General features: G+C 48.4%; 1 protein-coding gene across 14 annotated transcripts in view; it reads right to left on the reverse strand.

The window, feature by feature from the left end:
- LOC123506910 (RNA binding protein fox-1 homolog 3-like) overlaps nt 1-12,467 on the reverse strand; it is a 561,911-nt gene that overhangs the window by 40,240 nt on the left and 509,204 nt on the right. The gene's annotated exons all lie outside the window — the stretch shown is intronic.

The following is a 12,467-nucleotide window of genomic DNA, read 5'->3' on the forward strand; positions in this document are numbered from 1 at the left end:
GTAAAAACACTCCTGAAAACCAGCTAAACTTCAACTAGAGACTCTTGAAAGTAGTGAAGGTGAGGCGCAGAAGTGTTTCAGAATATACACTCTCTCTCTCTCTCTCTCTCTCTCTCTCTCTCTCTCTCTCTCTCTCTCACCATAACTATTTTCAAAGGTCACAGAACCGATTCTCCACGTTCCCAAGATTGTTTCTCTTGTTACTACAGAAGAAATCTTGTTAGTATGACACTGGAACCGTAAAATAACTTTGAAATATCCGTGGAACTTCAACAAGACCAATTGAAAAAAATAAATTGAGCGTTGAGTAAAGAAATGCTTCAAATATGGCAGTCAAGTCTTGCCCCGGTGAGCGAAACCTATAGTTAGCCTGACTTTGCCTTAAGAAGCGGCGTCTTGTCATCTCTGCAGCGAGACAGACAGACGCCACACCTAGAAGACGTGTTTTTGCCGCCCCCACCGCCCGCCTCCCCGCCCTCGCCTTAGTTAGCAGAGCGCCTGTCTCCTGGGATGCTGTGAGGGGCGTGGCGCTATCATGTCCTCAGTAGGCTTGGTGGCTCCTCCTGGCAGGTGTAAAGGATTCTGTCTTGTTTTGGTGTGTGTGTGTGTGTGTGTGTGTGTGTGTGTGTGTGTGTGTGTGTGTGTGTGTGTGTGTGTGTGTTTTGCTGGCTTGGTTGTCTTTGATCTTTGTGTTCTGTTTCGTCTGGGGTCTCTCTCTCTCTCTCTCTCTCTCTCTCTCTCTCTCTCTCTCTCTCTCAATCTACCATTGCATACACATTAATCTATATAATCTATCCTTCTATCGATGTTGCGTGCACTTTGCCAGCCAGCCAGCCAGCTAGCAACACACACACACACACACACACACACACACACACACACACACACACACACACACACACACACACACACACACACACACTCCTCCCCGCGGCGCACGTGCAACCCTTACAGGAAGTGGTGGCATAAGGAACAAGTGGCGAGGCAACACACAGAAACACCTGGCGTCTTGTTTTACTGCGGTAGTGTAATGGCGGCGTCACGCTTCATCCCGCCGCCACCGCAACACAGCAACACACCCGCACCCGCAGCCGCTACTCACCCATCACCACGCCTGCCTCCAAGTCTCTCTCTTTCTCGCTACGTCTCCCTTAAGTCACACATACTCATTCATACTCAGGCTCAAGTTTTTTTTTTTTTCCTTTGTCTTTTTTAATCAGTTTTCCAAGGCATCAATCAGTCTATCGAGTGGTGTTGCGTCCCTGTCAGTGTTACGAGGCCACACACCCGACAGTCCACGAAGGTTTGAGTAAATAAGTACGTCTGGAGTCTCACGTGCATTCCATCTTAACATCTGAACTTTGTAACTTTTGCTCTCGTACGGATTAATTTCAACCACATAAATGGGTAATTAAGTTGTCACACGTGTATTTCTCCCACCAATGATCTACAATCTCTTAAATCATCACCGAAACCATGGAAACACTTGAAAATCCGTATAACATCATTGGAACCTGTTAAAAAGTTTTCGATACGACGAAGGAAAGTTTGTGAATGAGACCTTTTCCACTAACGATCCAGAAGCTCTTAAATTATCACTAGAATCATGAAAAACACTTAAAAAAAAAAAAACACTGAAACCTTTTAAAAAGTATTACACTCGGCACAGAAAGGTTTGGAATACTTTGGCAGGTCCAGAATCCCTTTAACCTATCACCACTTTCTTCAGAATCACGAAAACATCCCTGAAACCGCAAAAATTCCAGTGGGTCCTGTTAAAAAGAATCCAGTGTGACGCAGAAAGGTTTGGAAACGCGGCCGTAATTCCTGCAGGAGTCTAGGGCTTTACGTGGCATCCCTGGCCGAACTGACGAGGCAGGAAGGAAGCCTCGAGGAGCATTACGAGGGACGAAAGCCACTCGGAAGCACTTGAGAGGGAGGCAAAGGACGACGCTGACTGACTAACTGCCTCACTCACTCACTCGACCTGCCTCCAGCACACTGACTGACTGATCACTCACTCCAGTCACAACCAAAGCCTCGTGAAGTGAATCGTGCACACTGACTGACTTTTGCTCGCTCGCTCACTCACTACTCTCACTCGCTAGCTAGCTCGCTCACTCACTCATTCATTCACTCGACCTGTCTTCACCATATTAACAGATAACTCACTCACATGTCACAACCAAAACCTCGTGAAGTGAATGGTGCATTGACTGACTTTTCCTCACTAACTCACTCACTCACTCGATGTCTCCACCAAACTCTCCAGCGTAAACCGTCCACTCACAAACCCACTCGCTCGCTCCCTCCACTCTTCAAGTCAGCAGGCACTCAACGCTCACCCCTTCACCCCTTTGCTCACCATCCGTCACGTGGCAAGACAAGGTAGAGGTAATGGTAGCTTGTGTCACGAGGGTTACTATGATCACCAATCCAAGTTACCCATTTCGTAACGCAGCGACTAGCGGTGACGGTGGTGGTGGTGTGGTAAGGTGGTGGTTACTGTGGTGGTAATGGTGTGGTGGTGGCGGTGAGGGGTGGTTCGTGAAATCACCCACTCAACCCAGAAAGGCAAGATAACTGAAGTAGTAGTGGTAGTGGTGGTGGTGGTAGTAGTAGTAGTAGTAGTAGTAGTAGTAGTAGTAGTAGTAGTAGTAGTAGAAGAAGAAGAAGAAGAAGAAGAAGAAGAAGAGAGAAAAATGAAAAATGAAAAAAGAAGAAAATAAAATAAAATAAAACAAGAAAAGAAAAAAAAAAGAAAAAGATGATGGTGGTGTTGGTGGTGGTGGTTCCAACAGCAATAGTATCAATCCTTTACCTTCCCTCCCTGTACAATTCCAAAGTTCCTTACTACAATCTTTTTTTCCTCCGACATCCGTTTCGCAGCTTGGCACGAGGCTAGGCAGCACCTCCGCCTGCTCGGGGGCAAAACACGGCCACCCCTGTTAATCTGGCGCCTTTTTCCCACACTCCGTCATGCCGCAGCCGACAACTTACGCGGGAAACTCCGGGTGAGTAAGAAAAGATGAGTATTGATTTTTGCATGAGTCAACCACCTAACTCCCTCTCCCTCTCCCTCTCTCTCTATGCAGAGCAACGAACGTGTATGACTTGACACTTCCCGGTGAATATGACGGGTTCTAGTTAATGCAGCGTGAAGCCAGCGTGAATATGAGGGGGAAAATGAACTGTAGTGCTGTGAGGAGGGGAAGAGAGGGAAGGAAGGAGGAGGAGAGGTGTATGTGACAGGCATAGAGTTGTGGAGTTTGGTGGATGGAAGGACGGAATAAGAGGTGAATGTGGAAGAATATGATTGCCAGGCCTTCAGGGGGAATGTGAAGGGAAAATGACCTAAAGCTTTCTAGTCTTGCACGGGAGAAAGGGGGAGAAAACATGAGTAAATGTGAGGAGGAGGAGGAGGAGGTGCAAAAGAATGTGCGGTCTTTTCGGGTTAATGACCATACTAAATAATAATTTTGTTTCCGTGCGAGTCTGGAAGGCAGAAAATAAAATGAAAAAGAAACGGAAAAATGTGAAAAAAAAGTAAAGCGGAGGCAAAATGAAGCAAGAACTCGTACATACTTGTGGTGCAGCCCTGAGGACACACACACACACACACACACACACACACACACACACACACACACACACACCGGATGTTCCCCGAGGCATCGAGCAGCACACAGTAATTTGCCTCCATGATTACTTCCCCTAATCACCCACTACCGGCCGCCTTGCCTACGCCAGCGCCCCACACACCGCTCCTCATCCTCCACACACCCTGCCCTGGCACCCCTGCACTGCCCTACCACGCCTCAAGCACCATGGCACTCCTTACATCCTCCCCACGCTTCACGCCGCGGCAGCACACACCACACGGCGCCGGAAAGAGGCATGCGGTGTTGGGGTGTAGTGACAGCTGGCAACCACGTCACGCGAATGGCAGACAGTCACCGGAAGCGAAGCGAGCCGCCCAATCACGATACAGAGGCGAGGTGAGGCCACTTCCTCCTCCTCCTGTCGAAGATCTTCACCATGAAGGAACGACGCCCGCCCTCAACAGGTCCTCCTCCTTCCCCTTCTGCAGGATATTACTTTCTCATTCCTTTGTCTTCGTCTTATAAATCTAAATCGCTGGAGTTTTTTTTTTTTTTTTTTTTCTTCTTTCAGGTGTTGACAGGTGTGAATGCGCAAAGGACTGAGGGAGTGAGTGTGTGTGTGCTACTGGTGATGGTAAGGTAAGGTAAGGTAAGGTACGGAAAGGTAAAGTGAGGTAATGTAGAATAAAGTGAAGAGAGGTAAGGTGAGGTGAGGTAAGGTAAGAGAAGGTAAAGTAAGACGCCATAAAGGTTAGGTAAGGATAAAATAATGGTGGATACAGGTACGAACCACCACACGTGAACATAAGAGTGCACGGTACAGCAACCCAAGGTACGTACGGTAAGGCAGGAAGACAATCATTACGGTACACTGAACTCAATGCAACACACCACGACAGGTAAGTATAAGGTAAGACAAGGCAACGTGGCAGGTGAGAACAAGGTGACGCAACATTACAGGTAAATAGAAGACACGGTACAAGTTAACAAGACAGGTGAGATAACAACAGGTAAATGAACGGTACAGGTAAATACAAGGTAACAAAGGGACAGGAGCATCTAAGGCACAGTAAGGCAACACAACTGAACAGGTAAACACGAGGTGGCGCCACACAGCAGGTTCTCAGTCACTGCCGCGCCACGCCCTGTCCATCACGGTCGTTGTTCCCACCACTCCTGTTGACGCGAGGACGACGACACGACGCTGATGTAGCACACTCAAATGACGCCCAAGGTTAAAAAAGTGACTGAATTACACGCACAGTTAGACCATTGGGGGGGGAGAAAAAAAACAGCAACACATACAGTTAATCCCTTCAATACTGGGACACATTTTTACCTTGAGATTTGTGTGCGATTAAGCCCTTTTATTGAAATTAGCAAGGGTCTGTGGAGGTCAGATCAATGGCCACAGTCTTCACTATTCTAATCCCCCACACGAATTTCTGAAGCTGTATAAAATCACCAAATAGTACGCAGAATGAATATGGAAACGCGTCATGGTACTAAAGGGTTTAAAGTCAGCATGATTCAGGGGTCGTGGAGAATAAAACTGGAGGAAAAAGTGAAGTTAACAGATTACACGTGATTTGTGGCCAGGAATAGAGTTAATTAATAGTTCATCAGAGACCTCCATGGCGGACTGGCGAAACGAGCGAGGCGGGCAACCATTTATATCTTTGCTTCCAGTGGTGATTGTATCGTTTATTTCCAGTCAGTTTTTGTTAATGTCGCAGGTTAATCGCATAGTTTGTCACCTTGTATTAGTCGCGTTGTGTTTTTGTTGCTTTTGGTGTTGACGCATCGCTTGTATTACAGTTTGGTATGTTGGTTTATCTATTCTCGTTACACTTTACTTTTGGTATCATCTATGTAACATTTCTCTTTATTCCTGACTTGTCATATATATTTCCATCACTTCAGTCAATGACACACTTAAAAAATTCCCAACAAGACATATTTTCACCTGATTTATATACAATTTCATGCACTTTCAATCACCCCCTCTCTCTCTCTCTCTTTTCTTGTCACTAAGCAACACCACCTTCTCTCTCCACCACACCTGCCGCACCACCAGGTAATCAGACAGGTGAGCACGGAGGCGTCTCGGTGCATGGCCAGGGAGACACCGACCACCGGGATTCCAACGGCCAAGCGAAGGGCACAAGTGAGTGGGTGAGCGGAGCGGTACGGTGCAGCGGTACTCAAGGGGAGGGGACGACGGCGAGGCTGACGGGGTGACAGTGTGATGGGGTGACGGGGTGGTGATCTGCAGGGTTTTGAGTGACTGCCCCTCTTATTTTGCTCATCCTCGTTCCGTTTTTTGTGGTGTGTGTGTGTGTGTGTGTGTGTGTGTGTGTGTGTGTGTGTGTGTGTGTGTGTGTGTGTGTGTGCGTGTGCGTGTGCGTGTGTGTGTTGATTGGTTCGTTCTCAGTGTGTTTTCGCGTGTTTGTTTCGTCTCTCTCTCTCTCTCTCTCTCTCTCTTACTGGAATAGAGTAAATTTTTATATTATCATTTTGGTCTTCTTTTATTTTCTTTCTATTTTTGTTACTCTTCATACATTATTCATTATTATTATTATTATTGTAAGTAAATCCGCAGTTTTCTAATTTCCTTCAAACTTTTCAACACCACCATCATTATCTTATTTACCTATTTTCTCATCTCCACACGGCCACTCAACCAGCCACAGCACGGAAACAGACACGACACACGACACACGACACACACACACACACCTCTCTCAGGTGTGCGGAGTCACCGGGTCTAGCCAGGTGTGGGAAGGTAATGAGGAAGATGGAAAGGGAAAGGGGAGATTGGGAAGCGGATAGGAAGGGGAAAAATATGGCAGAGTAGGAGAATTCTTACTAGGAAAAGTGGCTGAGGGGAGGGGAGGGGAAGGGAAGGAAAAGGTGAGGGAGTAGTCTCTCGTGTGTTATGTAATTAGCGACAGGTGTTATGAAGGTTCACCTGCCGAGCCGCCATCAGGTGTGCGTGTGGTTCAGAATCTATAGAGTCTAAGCAGATATCAACATAGAACATAAAGGATGAACAAACAACAAGAAACAACAGTGATAGGAGGAGACTCTTTAACGAACTCAAAAATCACATTTAAGTGGCGAGTTAATAGACAAAATTATGGATGGGGCTAACAGGTGAATGTACAGGTAAGCCACTCAAGAGTCTATGGAGCCTAAAAAAAGGTATCAACATAGAACACAAAGGATGAACGAACAGGATAAAGACAATGGTGTGTCGAGAGTTTTAGATTAAAGACAGTTATGAATGGGAATAACAGGTGAATGTACAGGTAAGCCACTCTGAGTTTGTGAAGCCTAAAAAGGATATCAACATTGAACACAAAGGATGAACGAACAGCAAAAAGTAAGTGATGGGTGAAATAGACTCATTAACGGACTCCGTATCAGATTGTTAGTGGTGAATCAATAGAAAAATGATATGAATAGGGATAATAGGAGATGGATGATTGGATGGACAGATATACATTGTCCATACAGGTAGTGCCACGTGTACACCTGGTGGCTTCTTACAGCTTCCCTTCTTCCCTTCTGTACAATATAGACGAGGAACAAACAAACGCATACAGTAGCAGACTTGTTGGCACTTTTCAAAACGGGATAAGATCGAAATTTGTTCAGTAAACCCACAATTACAAACTAACCTAACCTAACCCCACAATTAACCTAACCTAACCCAACCTAACCTAACCTAACCAAACTAACCTAATCTAACCTAATTACAGACTAACCTTAACCTTAACATAACATAACTACACCTAACCTAACCTAACTTAACCTGAAGTATTTATTTTTGACGCAGTGGCCTTCGAAACGTCCAGAACAAACTGTGGGTTTACTGAACAAGTTTATATTCATGATAGTGTGATATTCCATTCCGTAAGATCGCAAACAAGCATACAAACATACATACACACATACACATACACGTTCTTTTATGCATTTCATAATCAATTTTTCTGGCGATGGATTTAAGTTTTCTTCTCTTTTAACGGAAGGGAGGATGGAAGGAAGTGGAAGAAGTGGAGGAAAGTGGAGAAAAGTCGCGAGTTGAAAGATGAGAAAGAATGCGGAAGAAGGTGGTGGTGGTGGTGGGGAGTATTTTGCTTGGCGAGAGAAATGAATAAATACTAGAAACTCTCTCTCTCTCTCTCTCTCTCTCTCTCTCTCTCTCATAAACAAGGGACAACCAATCCGAAAACCAAACCAGCCACGCACACACCTGTCGGAAACACCTGTGGAAGACAAAACACACACACACACACACACACACACCTGTCCCTACCTGTGCTAATCAGCCACTCCAACACACCATTCCGGGTAAGGCAGTCGGTGGGAATAATGGAAGACTGGAATGCGAGGTTGGAATGCGTATGCTATGGGGAGGGGATTGTAGGGGGGGGGACTAGGTTTGGTTCTGGTAAGGGGAATGGGGACGTTAAGGGGGAGGAGGGGGTTGATGGTGTTCTTAGTTACTCTGATATATTTCTCTCTCTCTCTCTCTCTCTCTCTCTCTCTCTCTCTCTCTCTCTCTCTCTCAACATAGTAAAGTTTCGATCTATACAAGAGTGCACTGGATATCGACTGTGTGTGTGTGGTGTGTGTGTGTGTGTGTGTGTGTGTGTGTGTGTGTGTGTGTGTGTGTGTGTGTGTGTGTGTGTGTGTGTGTGTGTGTGTGTGTGTGTGTGTGTGTGTGTCACGAAGGTGTGTGCATTCACCATGAGGGAGGGACACGCGAACTTCTGTGGAGCGTGACACACACACACACACACACACACACACACACACACACACATTGACACTAGTGAATCAACATTGAGAATCGAACACGTGCTGCTTCCCTTTGCTTTCATGCCAACGGGAGGAGGTGGTGGTGGTGGTGGTGGTGGTGGAGGAGGAGGAGGAGGAGGAGGAGGAGGAGGAGGAGGAGGAGGAGGAGGAGGAGGAGGAGGAGGATGGTAGAGTTTTGAACTGAACGATTTGAGAGAGAGAGAGAGAGAGAGAGAGAGAGAGAGAGAGAGAGAGAGAGAGAGAGAGAGAGAGAGAGAGAGAGAGAGAGAGAGAGAGAGAATTATCAGAATAACTATGGAATAATTCATAAACCACGAAGGAACACAAAGGAAGGACAACCACCACCACCACCACCACCAGGAGGTACAAAGGGCGTGGGTACTATATCACCACCCCTATCCCCCCTCTCTGCTCCTCCTACGCCCTCCACAAGACACAGGAAGGATGCAAACACGCCACTGTTCACCTCCTACACACACACACACACACACACACACACACACACACACACACACACACACACCTGGCCACACTTGCTCACCTTGTCCCAGTTCTTGTCACGCCCACGCCGCCCACACACAGCTACATGCCTACACCCCAAGCCACCCCCCCATCCCCTCCGCTATTCTTCCCTTCACCCCACCCCTCTTCCCTTCGTCCTCTCCCGCTGCGTGCCAGAGCCTTGAGACGCTATATGCAACCCCCCCCCTCTCTCTCTCTCTCTCTCTCTCTCTCTCTCTCTCTCTCTCTCTCTCTCTCTCTCGTGTCCCGTTTTCCTTTCACTCTTGTCTCCCTTTTTCTTTTCAATTTATTTTATTTTGTTCTGAGTTACAAAATTTTGTATTCTATTTTTTTTTTATTTGGCGGATCTGAGTCGTTCACTAACCTCTCTCTCTCTCTCTCTCTCTCTCTCTCTCTCTCTCTCTCTCTCTCTCTCTCTCTCTCAAGGTTGGATGTTTCGCGGGGCAGATCAAGTTACATTATTATTTTACTGTTTTACATTTTTTTTTCTTTTTTTCTTTTTGGCGAAGTGTTTTGTTTTGTATTTTCGTTGTTGTCAGGACTTTTCCTTGTGTTGAACGAATTTTCTTTCTCTTTTTACAGTTACAGTACGGTATTCTCTCTCTCTCTCTCTCTCTCTCTCTCTCTCTCTCTTCCAATTTCCTCCATTTCAACCTCCTAATTGCACATTAACACACTGTCCACTGGTTCCTCCCTTCTTTCAATCCTTTATTCACTCTTCACCCCTTCTTCCGTTCTTTCAATCTTCTTCATCTCTTCTTCCCTTCTTTCACCTCTTTTCCCCTCATTTCAATCTTCTTCATCTCTTCCCCCTTCTTTCAATCCTTCCTTCATCTCTTTTCCCCTCCTTACAATCCTTCCTTCACTTCTCCCCTGCCTTCAATCCTTCCTTCACCTCTTCTCCCCTGTCTTCGATCCTTCCATCATCTCCCAGCTAGCACAGCCTTCCCTTCCTACCTTCATTTCCTTCACCTGCCTCCCCACAGGTACCTCAGTTCTTTCACCCTTTCTCTTTCCCTCCCTCCTCCTTCACCCTTCCCCCTCCCTCCCATCCTATTCCAACACAATGTCCCCTCTTCCCCTTTCTCCATAGTGGACTTTGCCTTAATATCACCACACACACACACACACACACACACACACACACCCGGTAGCTCAGTGGTTAAAGCGCTGGCTTCACAAGCCAGATGACCGGGGTTCGATTCCCCGGCCGGGTGGAGATATTTGGGTGTGTCTCCTTTCACGTGTAGGTGGTGTTCACCTAGCAGTGAGTAGGTACGGGATGTAAATCGAGGAGTTGTGACCTTGTTGTCCCGGTGTGTGGTGTGTGCCTGGTCTCAGACCTATCCGAAGATCGGAAATAATGAGCTCTGAGCTCGTTCCGTAGGATAACGTCTGGCTGTCTCGTCAGAGACTGCAGCAGATCATACAGTGAAACAGTGAAACACACACACACACACTTGCAGATTACCTTACCGTCACGCTAGACTAAATTATTAAGAGTCGTGTTACTAGTGTTATTCTTGCTGCTACTACTACTATTACTGCGACTGTGTGTGTGTGTGTGTGTGTGTGTGTGTGTGTGTGTGTGTGTGTGTGTGTGTGTAATATAAGGTAAGGTAAGGTACGGTGGGAATCCAGTTACAATAGCACTAACGATGACACACACACACACACACACACACACACACACACACACACACACACACACACACGAGAACCTCCCCTCCTGTCAATACAATGTCTCCTTGGTATATGTAGTCTCACACACACACACACACACACACACACACACACACACACACACACACACACGTTCTCAGAAAATTATCACGTGACATTCTCAACACTGAACCCAAAACACGAATTCTAAGGAACGCAGAGGAGAGAGGAGAGAGAGGAGGAGGGAAGGCAAGGGAGGAATGGAGGATGGGTGGAGGGGCGGGAAAGGCAGCTCCACCCACACTTTCCCACGCCGTAAAGCAAATAAACGCACCTCGAGCGGCGTTGCTGAAACCCTACTCATCAGATTAGGTGACGCCCCTGATGGCAAGCCCCGCGGCACACACCATTACAACCCCACCCCGTCACGTCCCGCCCTGCTATCACGGGGTGCGCCGACCCCTATAAGTCCCTGATCTGAAGACCCCACACACACCCATCATAGACTCCTTCCCTCTGTCCCTGCCCACTTCAGGAGCTCCCGGGGGCGGCACCACGTTAGCGGCGCGAGGCACAAGGTGGCCTCTGTGTGGCCTCCTCTCCACCGCGCCCCGCCAGGCCGTTGCCCCGCGTGGCGCAACAGTGCCGTTCTGTGCAGCATCCCTGGGGAGCCGGCTGACGGGGCATGACTGGATGAGTATATGACTGGTGTGGTGAGGGCATGAGTGGATGAGTGGCTGGCAGAGTGGATAGCTGCACTTCACCCAGTCCAGTGGCTACAGTGCTGGATGAGTGAGCGAGTTCGTGAGTGAGTGAGTGAGTGAGTGAGTGAGTGAGTAAGTGAGTGGGTGTGCGGGTGTGGGTGGCCGCCGTACCGGTCCACGCACCCACAAGCCGCCAGCCTGTCTGTCTTCATCACCTAGCGACAGCCTCCCCCCTCCCCCCCATCCACCCGCCACAGCCCAGCCTTTTATTGGCCACGTCTAGTCCTGGCCGTCGTCTGGTGCTCAGCGGCGACGAGTGAGTGAGGCGCGGCGAGGAGCAAGACCCGCGAGACCCTGAGTGGCAGCCTTCATCTTCTGCACCCGATCCCTCCCTCAGCGCCAGGCCTGTGGAAGCGGCGATGGCACGCCTCCACATGTCTCGCCTGCGTAACACGGACTGAGTCATGGCCATCCTGACTCACTAAGGAGCCACCACTGCAGGAGAGGTCGATGTGGCGCCCAAAGAAAAATTCGCGCTGTTTTCAAATGCTTATCGTGATTTTCTTTACAAGAAGGATCAATGTTTCCATCATAATAAACGAGCGTGTTTATCCCTTGTTGCACCCCATCTGTGTCAATATGTTACACCCTTTACTGACGTCTCTCTGTCTCTCTCTCTCTCTCTCTCTCTCACTACGGGCCTGCCTCCTCCCTGCTGACGCGGAAGCTTCCTAAGCTTTAAAAATGCGCCGAGCAGCCCGCCACGCCCTCCGCTGCCGGCTGGCTCGGGGGCTGGGGGATGCACAGCCAGGCGCTGCCCGGGTGGCGCCTCCTGTAGTTCCGCCCCACGGTGCAGGTGTTGGAAGGTGAGAATACTGGGGACGGGAGGAGGGAATGCACGTCATCAAGTTCTCGCCGTGCATCACTTCACCGTGGCGAGGTTGGTGGTGACTCCAAGGTGGGAGGTGACGGACTGGTGTTGTGTGGAGGCGGTGGCCCTGGGGGAGGCCCAGTGTGACTTAACACAACTTTACTGTGCAATCCCAGCAGTCCCTCACATTTTGACACTCCTCGCCCCTCAATGCGCCGCACCCTTCACACACGGGCCTCACCCCGCCACCATCCTCCCGCCGCACAGAAGGAAGCT

The sequence above is a fragment of the Portunus trituberculatus genome, chromosome 21 (genome assembly GCF_017591435.1).
Source record: "Portunus trituberculatus isolate SZX2019 chromosome 21, ASM1759143v1, whole genome shotgun sequence".
Taxonomy (NCBI): Eukaryota; Metazoa; Arthropoda; class Malacostraca; order Decapoda; family Portunidae; genus Portunus; species Portunus trituberculatus.